Below are 15,841 nucleotides of genomic sequence, written 5' to 3'. Positions count from 1 at the left end.
AGCCATTAGCTCAACCAACAGTTATCTATGAGGACAACCAAGGATGCATTAATCTTGCCAGCAGTGAGAAGATTAGTGCAAGGACTAAGCACATTGATGTAAAACATCACCACTTACTTGACTTAGTGGAACATGGTGTACTCGTTTGTTTAGTGCAAATCTGACAAGATGATAGCTGATGGTATGACAAAGCCATTATCAAGCGCCAAGTTTGTGGACTTCAGGATCACAATGGGACTAAAAGGATAAGTAGTTATTTAGTGGTGGTGTTGGAATATGTTTGATGCAACAACTCCATTCCTGTCTATGAGTGTTTAGTTGCTAGATTTGTATGCTGTTCATAAAGTTAGAACAAAAAAAAACTCCCAGAGTCTCAAATAGGGAGAGCATGTGACTGTATTTCCTGTTTTTCCTGTTTCTGTGTATGAGAGAAGCAGCCTGTTGTAGATGCTGCACAGATAGATACACACAAATGATTTATTCCTGATCTATTAAGCTTATCATATATTGTTCCTGTTTGTTCCTGAATAAAGAAGCTTTGTTGCCACACGCTTGGAGAGTATCTTGAATAATCTGCTGCCAACAAACAGGATTTTGATGGTATGTCAAAAGCAAAAGAGTCAAAGATGCTATAGGATTTTTACAGGATGAAAAGGGTGAAGTGGTAAAAAATAATGTTGAGAAGGCTGAAAGGAACAGTTTGCCATGAGAGGTGGTGGGTTGTCCTTTAATGAAAGTCTTCAGAGACTAGACAGACATCAGTCTGTGATGGTTTAGTGAATCCTGCATTGAGCCAGGGGTTGGTCACAGTGACCCTTGAGGTCCCTTCCAACGCTAACATTCTATGATTCTATAAACACATTTTTCTACTCTGCACCTGTGTCTGTGAGAGTGCTATGCCTAAAAACAAATTGTTTTACTCTGCACCAGTGTCAGTGGGAGTAGTGTACCTTAAAGTCACTTGTTCTACTCAGCACCCATGTCTGTGTGAGTACTGGGCGTAAAAATAAATTTTTTACTCTGCAGCCGTGTCTATGGGAATACTGTGCCTAAAAACCACTTCAAAAAATGAGGAGAGCATAAAATAGGGGATATGGACATAGTGGTGGTGATGTAGCTGCTGGTGATGGTTATGTTGGTGCTGCAGGGAGAGGACATGGTCATTCTGTGCCTGCTACATTTCTAACTTAAACACTTTCCTCTGTTGCATGCAGAAGACAGGACATTCTGCATCATTTTGTAGGGCCGAGTACTGCTACATGAATGGCGAGGCCAGAACGTGCTGAGGTAGTGTTAGATTGGATGACCGAGAGTGCCTCCAATTCCTTCACATTATCTCTCACCCGGTCCTATGCAGAAAGTGCAGAGTTGGCACCAGAGGACCTTGGTCATTCAGCTTCCACCTCACGCCATTGAAAATTAGCTAATCAGTCTGAGCCCCAAATACTCATTATGGAAACATAGCATTAGGCCAAGGTCACATGAGTATAGATTTTCTCATGCGAGAGAAACGGATTAAGTTAATGACACTCTGATAAAACTCAGATCAGCAGTATTGAGCTGGCAACAGGGAGAATTTTCAGACTAAACACACATATAGAATGCGGGCTAAAAAAAGCCCTAGCCAGCTCACCAACCACAGCCGTAGCACGGAACCTCATCTGGATCCAAACGAATGTTGATTGTAGACAAGGAAAGAAGAAAAGTTCCAGCTTCTAGGATAATAGACTTTATTCCAAAAATAGAAATTTAAAATTCCATACACAGCTTTCACCCCATAAGCAAATGGATGTGTGTCGGGCACTGAATCAGCTATGCATTTCGATCCTTTGTGGATCTTTTTCACAGCTGAAAAATTAGTGACATGGCGCAAATCTTATATTTTTCAAGGACCATTAGTGAAAATGTACAAAATCTAAATGTGTATAAAAATCGTGACCATAAAGAACAATTGTCTGTTTTGAATTTACAATATTTAGAGTCTGAAATATGGTATTGAAAATATAGAAAAAATTAATCAGTCTCAGTATCTAAATGTTAAAAATCTGTATTTCTATCCGATACAGAGTAGAGGAGAGTGTATGGATAGGTTTCAAGAAGTCCTAGAGAGAGAGAGAGTTGAAACAATTGAAGAAGGAGATTTCTACTGAAAAAAATGATAAAAATCAAAAGAGAAATGTTTCCAAAAAACAAAAAGCTGCACTATCAGAATTAAAAAACATGACGGATATAGTAATAAAACGCAGCGATAAAGGTGGTATGGTGGTAGTTCTGAATGCTGCTGACTATAAGAATAAAATGGCTGAGTTATTATCAGACAGGGATGTCTATGAAAAATTACAATCAAATCCTACTAAAATTTATAGTCAGAAAGCTGAAGAGATGATTCTGGAGGGTCTAAATTTAGGCATATTAAATAAAAAACAAGTAGAATATTTAGTGGTAAAAAATCCTGTCTCACCAATTTTTTATGGTCTGCCAAAAATCCATAAAACTTAAAATATTCCCCCAATGAGACCCATAGTGTCAGGAATTGGCTCATCAAATGAGCATCTCTGTGAATGGGCAGATTCTCTGCTCCAACCTTTAATACGGAATTTACCAGGTTACATCAAAGATTCCAGAGATGCCATAGCCACTTTTTTGAAAAAAATGTGGCATGAAAATCACATGTGGCTAAGTTGCGATGTTATATTGCTGTATACTTGCATTCCGCATAGTCTAGCCATGGAAGCGTTAAAGTTTTCTTTAGTTCATTTGAGTAATTATTCGGAAGATCTTATCAATTTTCTGTTACAGGTGGTTTATTTTCTTTTGAAACATAATTTTTTTTCATTTGATGGTGCAATTTATTTGCAAAAATCTGGAGTTCCTATGGGAGCGAAATACTCCCCATTGCTCGCCAATTTAACAATGGCGTTTTGGGAAAAACAATTTATATACTCGGTGGAAAATCCGTTTGTGCAGAGCATTAACTGGTATGGTAGATACATTAATGATACCCTGATCATATGGGAGGGGGATGTGTCTACCATACCAGTTTTTATCTAATATCTCAATTCAAACACAAACAACATAAAATTTACTTATAAAACGGATAAAACTCATATATCTTTTTTAGATCTAAAATTATGGGGAATTGAAGGACAGAATGTCATGTCCAACATGTACTGCAAACCCATTTCAGGGAATACGATATTGCATGCACGCAGCGGACATCCTAAACATGTAATTAGGTCTATTCCTACAGGTGAACATATAAGATTAAAAAGAAATTGCACGGATAATCAAACTAAAAATAAAGAATTTGCTGAATTGCATAAAAAATTAAAAAAACGCGGTTATCCTAACTGGATGTTGAAAAGAGCGGAGAGGATTGCAGAGAAAAACAACAGACCAGACTTATTAGAACCAAAAGAAAATCATGAAAATAAACGTGATATAAATAAAAAAACTTTTCTCAGTCTGGAGTATAGTCTTTAATTTAATGAAATCAAAACATTTTTTTCAAACATTTACCAATTCTGTACGAAGATGACATTCTGTCAAAAAGTTTAGAATCGGGTACTGATGTCATTGCTAGACGAGCTCCTTCTATTGGGGATTTGGTTTCTCCGAGTTTTTTCTCATCAGCACTTGTTATAAATAACTGGTTGAAAACTGCAGGTTTTTTAAGTGCGGCTCAGAAAAGTGCAAAAATGTGCAAATATGCACATAAAACAAATAAGTTTAATAATTCAGACAATACTCAAACATTTAGCATCAGTTTATTAACTGCAACACAGAAAATGTGGTATATAAAATACATTGCGATAAATTCAATTTATCATACATAGGTTGCACAACAAGAAAGTTAAAAATTGGTATTTTAGAGCATATTATGGATGTAGAAAACAATAATAATAAAAAATGTTATTTCTATAGCGCCGACATATTCCGCAGCACTTTGCATTTCAGAGGGGATTTGTACAGACAATAGACATTACAGCATAACAATAATCACATAGATTATAACAAATAATAAATGCCCTAAGCAGCTTCCGGTTGTAACAACTTCCGTCCAGTTGTAACCGGTGACGTCACCACACACACACGCACATGTTAACCCTCAACACACCACACCGCCTCAACACACACTCCTCTCACCTTTCACCTCCACTCACGTCCACTCACTCTTTCACTCCACATACGGTCCTTTCTCTCACTCCGTTTGTGGACGTGAGTGGAGGTGAAAGGTGAGAGGAGTGTGTGTTGAGGCAGTGTGGTGTGTTGAGGGTTAACATGTGCGTGTGTGTGTGGTGCTATCGCATCCTCCCGATGCGATAGCATTGGGCCATAATCTAGTAACAAATAACAAGAGGAATGAGGGCCCTGCTCGCAAGCTTACAGTCTATGAGGAAAATAAGGGAGACATGAAAGGTGGGTGGTAACAATTGCCCTGATTGTATGGACCAGCCATAATGTTAAGTGTGTAACAGTACAGACACAGAGGGCTAATGGATGCATAAAGCATGTGGGAACAAGATGCGGGGAACCTGGTTATGGTAAAACTTTTGGCTGTGCCACACAGGGATAGATTAGGTCAGGCTGGTTTCACATTTGCGTTAAAACAACGCTGCGCCCTGCGTCGTTAAGCCCCGCCCCGAGCCGGCTCCCTGCCCGCCCCATCCGGGATCACCGCCTACTTTCGCATTTGCACGCATGCGATCGGCGCACCCTATCTTTAGCATAGGGTGCGCAGATCATGCGCTGCCAGTGTGAAAGTAGCATGTTGCGCACTTTTGACGGTGCACCGTGCGCGCCGAAATGCAACATGCTGCATTTCGGCGCGCACGGCGCACCTTCAAAAGTGCGCAACACGCTACTTTCACACTGGCAGCGCATGATCTGCGCACCCTATGCGAAAGATAGGGTGCGCCGATCGCATGCGTGCAAATGCGAAAGTAGGCGGTGATCCCGGATGGGGCGGGCAGGGAGCCAGCTCGGGGCGGGGCTTAACGACGCAGGGCGCAGCGTTGTTTTAACGCAAATGTGAAACCAGCCTTAATGTGTTGAGGCGATAGGCCAGTCTGAATAAATGCGTTTTCAGGGCACGCTTAAAATTGTGGGGATTGGGGACTAATCGTATTGACCTGGGAAGTGCATTCCAAAGAATTGGCGCAGCACATGTAAAGTCTTGGAGACGGGAGTGGGAGGTTCTGATTATTGAGGATGCTAACCTCAGGTCATCAGCAGAACGGAGGGCACGGGTAGGGTGGTATACAATAACACAAATATGTGCAATATATCCATGGCCTCAAAACATTTCCTGACACAACATAATTGTAATTTAAACTATGTCAATTATTGGAATAGAATGTGTTAAAAGCTCCAAACGTGGAGGAGATAGAAAAAAACGGCTTCTCACAATCCTATATTTAGGCTCAAGATATCCCAGCGGTCAAATAAAAGAAACAAAATTATGTATTATTATTATTAATTATTTCTGTATTTTAATATATGTTAAATTTGTTTCTGTTATGTATTTTAATGAATTAGTAAAACGCAATCTTGCATTATGTAGACAAATGCGTGCAGAACCTGTCAATTTAATCATGTGACAGTGGCTGTCATTTCTATTGGTCCTTGAAAAATATAAGGTTTGCGTCATGTCATTAATTTTTCAGCTGTGAAAAAGATCCACTAAGGGTCGAAACGTGTAGCTGATTCAGTGCCCGACACACATCCATTTGCTTATGGGGTGAAAGCTGTGTATGGAATTTTAAATTTCTATTTTTGGAATAAAGTCTATTATCATAGAAGCTGGAACTTTTCTTCTTTCCTTGTCTAGAATTTTCAGACTACCCAGCCTGCAGAGACCAGTGTAGTCACTTTCGGGGGCAGTGTTTTTCTCTGCATACCAGGTATTCTGACAACGCACTCTGGCTGGCTGGCTTGATACTGCTGATCTGAGCTGGCAACAGAGAGTGTGCTGTCATTGTGCACATTGCACAGTGCACATCGCGCAGTGACTAGCTCCGCCCCTGAAGCGAGCTTAACTGATGGCGCTGCGTTTCAGGGAGGAGGCAGGGGCTACAGTAGTCACTGCAGCTTCTGCCCCCCTGATGACATTTTGTATAAGTATCCTAGCATGTACTGTGACTCTCAAATGAAGTGTCCTCAAAAGGAAGTGGAAAAAAATAGAAAAGCAGTTAGTATATTTAGGGAAGGGTAGGGAATTTTTAATTCAATTATTACATCTAAAATAGTACATTTGACCACTTTTACAGCAACCCAAAAGAAACACATAACCCAGACTCGTCCTCCTACACACATACAGACCACACATCAGATCCTCATGTAAATATAAATGACAAAGTGTAAGACTGAATGTGTGTGGTTTGGCATTGTCTGATTTATAGTTTATCAATAATCCTTTACTAACCTCACCCATGTTCCTGATTTACTTTGACTCCTTTCAGAGAAACTTTGGTGGTGGTGATCACTACATTGTTTGTGTGATCGTTAATCTACCCTTATTTTTGTCCCTTTCCATCCTGTAGCAATGTCCCCCATCCTGGATCCCTTCCTAGTATAATGCTTACCATACTGGACCCTTTCCATTCTTCTCCAGCACATCTTAATAAGAAACAAATGATTAGTCTTACCAACCCCAAGTCCCATGATGCGTGGCATTCTCCTCTTTAGCTGGCAAAGAAGCTGGCAGCTGGCTTTGTTGTGCCAGCATGGGCATTGTATGATGTTATTGTGATGTGCCACCTGTCACAGGAAAGCTGACAACAGTTAATTTCAAATGGCTGTGCAGCTGAGCAGGCACATCCACGTGATATTAACACTGGTGTTGGTGGACCTCACTCCCGCACCCTCTGCTGTGATGTCTAGTAATGTTTCCATGTAGTGAATGTGCTTCTGGTGATGTTTTCCTGTACTGATCAGGGTTCTGGTGATGTATTCCTGTACTGATGGTGGGTTTGATGTTGCATTCTTGCAATGTTATTGATTCTAGTGATGTATTGATGTAGAGATAATGGTTCTAGTGATGTATTCATATACCAATGGTGGTTCTGGTGATGTATTTATTTATCCTTGGTGGTTCTGGTGATGTATTCCTGTGTTGATGATGGTTCTGGTCCTGCATTACAGTACTGTTGGTGTTTTTGGTGATGTATTTTTGTACTGTCTGTGGTTCTGGTGATGTATTCATGTGCTGCTATTGGTTCTGATCCTGTACACATGTAGCAATCCATATCTTTTCAGATAATGTAATACATGGCTAGTGTTAATAGAGTATTGTACACTGTAGCATGCCAAATCCCAACAGCCTGTAATATACTCATTGTCAAGATTCAATGATGCTTTCTGGTTTCAGTGGTCATCACATGAACACTGATGCAATTTTCATACTTACAGTCATGTGGCAATGAGCTTCTCTTTCTGCTTCTCTTAATAAAGCGGGCCTGTACCTTTTCATTAACCAGTGAGAGAATTATGAAGAATAGCTAATTGGCACGTAACCGTAAGAATGCAGTGGTCACATGATGACTAATCATCATGTGATATGTCAAAAGTAAAAGAAAAGTCAAAGATGCTATAGGATTTTTACAGGATGAAAATGATGAAATGGTAAGACAGGATGTTGAGAAGGCTGAACTTTTAAATTCCTATTTTGCATCTGTTTTCTCTCAGAAAGGAAATGCAACATCAACTGTTATTCACTGTCCTATTAAGGGAATAGAAGAATCCAGGATATCTATAAACAGAAAGATAGTGAGGAAACACTTAGCTAACCTAAATGAATTCAAGTCTCCAGGTCCAGATGAATTACACCCCAGAGTACTGAAGGAGATAGCAGAAGAAATTTTTGAACCCCTCTCCATAATCTTTGAAAATTCTTGGAGAACAGGAGAAGTGCCAGAAGACTGGAGAAGAGCAAATGTTGTTCCTATCTTCAAAAAGGGGAAGAAGGTGGACCCAGGCAACTATAGGCCGGTGAGTCTGACTTCTATACCAGGAAAGATCTTTGAACAAATTATTAAACAACATGTATGTCAATACCTGGATAAGAATGAAGTGATTAAACAGAGTCAGCATGGGTTTCTAACTAATAAGTCATGTCAGACTAACTTAATTTCCTTCTATGACGGTATCACTGATTGGGTGGATCAAGGAAATGCTGTAGATATAATATATCTTGACTTCAGCAAAGCATTTGACAAAGTCTCTCATACAATCCTTATTGAAAAAATGACTAAGTATGGAATGGACAAGGCAACTGTTAGGTGGATTCATAACTGGCTTAGTGATCGGACCCAAAGAGTGGTCGTAAATGGCTGCACATCCAGTTGGAAGAATGTCTCAAGTGGGGTACCACAGGGCTCTGTCCTGGGCCCTGTATTGTTCAACATCTTTATCAACGATTTAGATGAAGGAATTGAGGGTAAACTGATTAAATTTGCTGATGACACAAAGCTAGGAGGGATAGCTAATACTAGAGAAGAGAGAGAGAGGATTCAAAAAGATTTAAATAAACTGGAGAAGTGGGCAGCAACTAACAGAATGGTTTTTAACAGGGAGAAATGCAAAGTACTACATCTGGGCAATAAAAATGAAAAAAGCATATATAGAATGGGAGGAATAGGGCTAAGTGACAGCACATGTGAAAAAGACTTGGGTATACTAATAGATCACAGACTGAATATGAGTCAACAGTGTGATGCAGCAGCAAAAAAGGCAAATGCAATTCTAGGATGTATTAACAGAAGCATACAGTCTAGATCACGTGAAGTCATTATTTCCCTCTACTCCTCTTTGGTCAGACCTCATCTGGAATATTGTGTCCAGTTTTGGGCACCACATTTTAAAAAAGACATCAACAAACTGGAGCAAGTTCAGAAAAGAGCGACCAGAATGGTGACCGGTCTGCAAACCCTGTCTTATGAGGAAAGGTTGCAGGATTTGGGAATGTTTAGTTTGCAAAAGAGAAGACTGAGAGGAGACTTAATAGCTGTCTACAAATATCTAAAGGGCTGTCACATTGTAGAAGGATCAACTTTATTCTCATTTGCACAAGGAAAGACTAGAAGCAATGGGATGAAACTGAATGGGAAGAGACACAGATTAGATATTAGAAAAAACTTTTTGACAGTTAGAGTGATCAATGAGTGGAACAGGCTGCCACGAGAAGTGGTGAGTTCTCCTTCAATGGAAGTCTTCAAACAGAGGCTGGACAGACATCTGACTGGGATGATTTAGCGAATCCTGCTTTGAGCAGGGGGTTGGACCAGATGGCCCAGGAGGTCCCTTCCAACTCTACGATTCTATGATTCTATGATTCTATGATTCTAACTGCTTAAGAAGTTAAGTGCAGGAGGAGGTGCCAATCTGAATTTTTACCTGTGTGCAGGAAAACCTAGGTTCGCTTTACCTTAAGCTTTGAAATTTTTAGAATATAAATACCTTGTTTTCTCTTACATTAGTACAGAACATTTTTTACGACAATATTGCAGATATATTCATTAAAAAGGTTTCAAACTAAATTTAATGTACTGTTATAAATAAAGATATTGTTAAGGAATCAGATGACCACACAGTGAAGGTTAATTACAGCCTTGACTTTATCACGGCCATAGGCATAATTCATATCTGTTACTGTTGATGGGACTATGGAAATATTTCATTATTATCCCTATGACCTTAGGACACTTTATTTTCACACATCATAGACTTGGTTCAGACATTTCTACAACTATTATATTAATGTAACTACAGTAAATAAGGTTGGCAGAAAAGCATGTGTTTTCCACTAAAACAACCCCTTTCAGATGAATGGAACTGATTTGCTCTGGCAGAAATTTCTTCTACAAATGTTGCACTATCTATCTATCTATATAAAGTTGAATGTACAGTATGTGTGTATGTATCACCAACCAGTCACTAAGCATCTTTCATTTCACCAGACCTGTTTAAAAGAAGCTGAGCTGTGATTGGTTGCTATGAGCAACAGTTTTCCCACTCGACAACACCTCAGCAGACACTGACATGGTGGGAGAAATCTAGCATCCCCGAGAACATAAGCTCCCAGCCATTGTCTGCCCCCCAGAAAGGAGCAGAGAGCACATGACAGAAATGAATCACACCCTCCCATGCCCATATACCCTTCACACATCCTCCATCCCATAGGCACATCTTTCCTCTTAAAGGGATCTCCGGTATGGAAGTTAGGGTAAATCCTTCAGTGCTCTGGTACTGACCCCAGGCCTCTCTTAAAGAGATCATTGGTATGGAAGTTAGGGCAAATCCATGCTGCACTTTGGTTTTGAACCCAGGCCTCTCTTAAAGGGATCCCCGGTATGGAAGTTAGGACCGTTCCACTCAGTGGTTCTGTCCCCAGGGTCTCTTAAAGGGGTCTCTGCTACAGAAGTGAGGGTAAATCCACGCTGCACTTTGATACTGACCCCAGGCCTCTCTTAAAGGGATCTCCGGTATGGAAGATAGGGCAAATCCCTCAGTGCTCTGATTCTGACCCCAGGCTTCTATTAAAGGGATCATTGGTATGGAAGTCAGAGCACATCCATCCAGCACTTTGGTTCTGACCCTAGGCCTCTCTTAAAGGGATCCCTGGTATGGAAGTTAGTGCAAATCCATCCAGCGCTTTGGTTTTGACCCAAGGCCTCTCTTAAAGGGATACCCTGTATGGAAGTTAGGACCGTTCCACTCAGCGCTGTGGTTCTGACCCCAGGGTCTCTTAAAGGGATCATTGGAATGAAAGTTAGGGCAATTCCACTAAGCACTCTGGTTCTGATCCTAGGGTCTCTTAAAGGGGTCTCTGGTACAGAAGTGAGGGCAAATCCACTCTGCACTTTGGTACTGACCCCAGGCCTCTCTTAAAGGTATTTCCGTTTGGAACTTAGGGTAAATCCCTCAGCGCTCTGGTTCTGATGCCAGGCCTCTCTTAACCCCTTCGTGACAGGACCTATTTTTTAAATTCTGACCAATGTCACTTTATGTGGTCCTAACTCTGGAATGCTTCAACAAATCCCAGTGATTTTGAGACTGTTTTTTCATGACACATTATAATTTATGATAGTGGTAAATTTAGATTGATATATTTTGTGTTTATTTATAAAACAATATCAGAAACTCGACAAAAATGTAAAAAAAATTGCAATTTTGAAACTTTGAATGATTATCCCTTTAATCCAGATAGTCATACCACAAAAAACATTAATAAATAACATTTCCCACATGTCTGCTTTACATCAGCACCATTTTTAAAATGCTAATTTATTTTGTTAGCCTTTTAGGAGGTTTAAAAATGTAGCAATAATTTTTCATTTTTTCAAGGAAATTTACAAAATGTTTTTTTGAGGTACCTATCCAGGTTTGAAGTGACTTTGGGGGTGCTATATATTGGAAAACCCCAAACATGATGCCATTTTAAAAACTGCACCCCCTGACATATTGAAAACTGCTGTCAGGTACTTTATTAACTCTTCAGGTGATTTTCAGGAATTAATGCAAAGTCGTATAGCCGGAATGAAAAAAGTTTGTTTACCACCTAAATGTCACTAACTTCTGAACCAGTCACTATAGCCAGCAGACTCTAAGGCCGCTATTTGGCCATGAACTGCTCTGGCAAGCATCAGGACCACACAATCATGATCTCAGTGGTCAATTAGATTAAAGTGCAAGCCCCCACATTCTATTAACCATTTATTTGATGTAGTCACTTTTGACAGCAGCAACTAACGGGTTAAACAGATATGGATGGTGCCAACACCGATCATTTGTCATACAGCAAGTTGTCAGATATAGTGGACAGCCGACAGCTGCTGGATTGTCACCTTTATGGGGATGATATTCTCTTATATCTCAGGTCAGTAAATATACTTATTGGCTGTGATGAAGGGGTTAAAGGGATCCCCGGTATGGAAGTTAGGACCGGTCCACTCAGCGCTCTGGTTCTGACCCCAGGCTGGTGGGATGATGTGGGATATTAGGGGTAGTAGTCCGGTGGCTCTGGCTGATGGGATGATGTGGGATATTAGGGGTAGTAGTCCGGCGGCTCTGACGGGATGATGTGGGATATTAGGGGTAGTAGTCCGGTGGCTCTGGCTGATGGGATGATTTGTAATATTAGTGGTAGTAGTCCGGCAGCTGTGACGGGATCATGTGGGATATTAGTGGTAGTTGTCCGGTGGCTCTGGCTGACGGGATGATGTGGGATTTTAGGGGTAGTAGTCCAGTGGCTCTGGCTGATGGAAAGATGTGGGATATTAGGGGTAGTAGTCCGGTGGCTCTGGCTGATGGGATGATGTGGGATATTAGGGGTAGTAGTCCGGTATCTCTGGCTAACGGAATGATGTGGGATATTAGGGGTAGTAGTCCGGTATCTCTGGCTGATGGGATGATGTGGGATATTATAGTGAATGTGTCTATGCAGAGTGGGCGGGGCTATACACTCAGCTTTATATATATAGATGTAATCATTATAATTTGTTATAACTAACCGTAGTTAGTTACTATGCCCAGGCAGCGCCGGGTTCTTCAGCTAGTATTATATATTATCCATGTTATACTCTTATTTGTTTTATACAATTTTTGTCTGTAAAAAAGATACAGTATAAAAATGCATGTTCAGTAAGAATCATCTAAAAAAGGCTGATGCATTTTTAAGTAAATTAAAAAAAGCATTCTTTTAATTCAGTCTCTGTCCATTGTAGATGGTGTAAATACATAGAAACCAAAAGGAGCGATTCATCCCACTGACCTAAAATGAAGACGTGTCCTTTTGTTATTTTATCACGTCATAATAACGTGACATGGCACATATACTTTATACCCCGGTGTCTTGTAACCCCACTTTTGAAGTAACTAAGAGGGTTAAGAATCTTGTTGACTATTATTGTCAGTTGGGTACCATTGATTTGAAATTTGGGGAGTTTTTGATTAATCTTAGTCCTTCGGTACCAGTATTTTATACTCTCCCGAAGATCCACAAGGATTTGTGGAAACCACCTGGATGACCCATTGTTGCTTCCACCAATTCGGTGTTATCTCCATTATCCATTGCTTTAGAGAAAATTTTAACTCTGTATATACCTTTAATTAGGTCTTATGTAAAAGACACATCAGATTTTTTGAATAGTATTAGATCTATGGGTCCCATTCCTACCGGCAGCAGATTAGTTACACTTGACGTTAATAGTCTGTATACGAGTATTGTAGATCAGGTTGGGATCGATTCTATGGTTACATTTTTATATAACCATTAGTGTTGAGCTTTCCGATACCGCAAGTATCGGGTATCGGCCGATATTTGCCGTATCGGAATTCCGATACCGAGTACCGATACTTTTTTCGTATCGGATACCGGAATTGGAAGTCCAAAATGCAATGAGCCACTTTTGTGGCTCTGATTGGCTGCCGAAATGACGTCATCATGATGCGCTGTCTGTGCGCATCATGATGCGCCGTCAGTTCGGGCCTTCGGGGGGGCTGTGCCGACTGTCCGGGGGTCTGTACCGGCCTGCCGGTGGTCTGTGCAGGCTCCGGTGGTCTGTGCCGGCCTGCCGGGGGGCTGTGCCGGCCTGCCGGTGGTCTGTGCAGGCTCCGGTGGTCTGTGCCGCCCTTTCCCTTGGGGGCTGTGCCGGCCTGCCGGTGGTCTGTGCAGGCTCCGGGGGTCTGTGCAGGCATCGTTCGATGGGACTACAAGTCCCATCGGGCGATGCCTGCTACCATGACAGTGGTTGACACATTGGCCAATGATGGGACAGTAGTAGTCCCATCATCCGGCTAATGTGTTGAATGTAAAAAAAAAAATAATACATTTCCCACGCAGCAATGGCATAAAGTGAGACTAGGGACTTTTTTTTTTTAAGTGGTGGAGGAATACAGTGCGGAAGGATACCTACCTTCCGTCATTGTATTCCTGGAGCTGGTAGAGAACGGTAGCATCAGCTGATGCTGCTGTTCTCCACGCAAGATGGACGTGGGACCCTCGTGGACTTCTGCGGATCGGGGTAAGTATATTGGTGTTTTTTTTTATTTTGATATTTATTCCTCAGGCGACAATGGCTTCGGGGATCAAAGTGACAAGTGACGGTGAGTATGTACTCTATGTTATATGTACTGTATGTCTATATGTATGTATTGTATGTAGTATATATGTATGTTGCATGCATGTAGTATATATGCAGTATATATGTAGTATGCATGTTGCATGCATGTGGTATATATGTAGTATATATGTTGCATGCATGTAGTGTATGTATGTAGTATGTATGTAGCATGTATGTAGTATGTATGTAGTATGCATGTAGTATATATGTAGTATGTATGTTACATGTCGTATATATAGTATATATGTAGTATGCATGCTGCATGCATGTAGTATATATGTTGTATGTATGTTGCATGCATGTAGTATATATGTATTATGTATGTAGTATGTATGTAGCATGTATGTAGTATGTATGTAGTATGCATGTAGTATATATGTAGTATGTATGTTACATGTAGTATATATAGTATATATATAGTATGCATGTTGCATGCATGTAGTATATATGTTGTATGTATGTTGCATGCATGTAGTATATATGTATTATGTATGTAGTATGTATGTAGTATGCATGTAGTATATATGTAGTATGTATGTTACATGTAGTATATATAGTATATATGTAGTATGCATGTTGCATGCATGTAGTATATATGTTGTATGTATGTTGCATGCATGTAGTATATATGTATTATGTATGTAGCTTGTATGTAGTATGTATGTAGTATGCATGTAGTATATATGTAGTATGTATGTTACATGTAGTATATACAGTATATATATAGTATGCATGTTGCATGCATGTAGTATATATGTTGTATGTATGTTGCATGCATGTAGTATATATGTATTATGTATGTAGTATGTATGTAGCATGTATGTAGTATGTATGTAGTATGCATGTAGTATATATGTAGTATGTATGTTACATGTAGTATATATAGTATATATGTAGTATGCATGTTGCATGCATGTAGTATATATGTTGTATGTATGTTGCATGCATGTAGTATATATGTATTATGTATGTAGTATGTATGTAGCATGTATGTAGTATGTATGTAGTATGCATGTAGTATATATGTAGTATGTATGTTACATGTAGTATATATAGTATATATATAGTATGTATGTTGCATGCATGTAGTATATATGTATTATGTATGTAGTATGTATGTAGCATGTATGTAGTATGTAGCATGCATGTAGTATGTAGCATGTATGTAGTATGTATGTTACATGTAGAATATATGTATTATGCATGTTGTATGTATGTAGCATGTATGTAGTATGTATGTTGCATGTAGTATGCATGTTGTATGTATGTAGCATGTATGTAGCATGTAAATTTTTTTTTTTTTTTTTTATACATTCAACACATTAGCCGGATGATGGGACTACTACTGTCCCATCATTGGCTAATGTGTCAATCACTGTCATGGTAGCAGGCATCACCCGATGGGACTTGAAGTCCCATCGGACGATGCCTGCACAGACTACCGGAGCCTGCACAGACCACCGGCAGGCCCGGCACAGCCCCCTGGCAGGCCGGCACAGACCACCGGAGCCTGCACAGACCACCGGCAGGCCGGCACAGCCCCCCGGCAGGCCGGCACAGACCACCGGAGCCTGCACAGACCCCCCGGCAGGCCGGCACAGCCCCTCGGCAGGCCGGCACAGACCACAGGAGCCTGCACAGACCCCTCGGCAGGCCGGCACAGCCCCCCGGCAGGCCGGCACAGACCACCGAAGCCTGCACAGACCCCCCGGCAGGCCAGC

This window comes from Dendrobates tinctorius, unplaced genomic scaffold (assembly GCF_039654945.1).
Source record: "Dendrobates tinctorius isolate UK_male_01 unplaced genomic scaffold, ASM3965494v1 ptg000011l, whole genome shotgun sequence".
Classification (NCBI taxonomy): domain Eukaryota; kingdom Metazoa; phylum Chordata; class Amphibia; order Anura; family Dendrobatidae; genus Dendrobates; species Dendrobates tinctorius.
The sequence above is the reverse complement of the archived record's forward strand: the minus strand, read 5'-3'. Positions refer to the sequence as shown.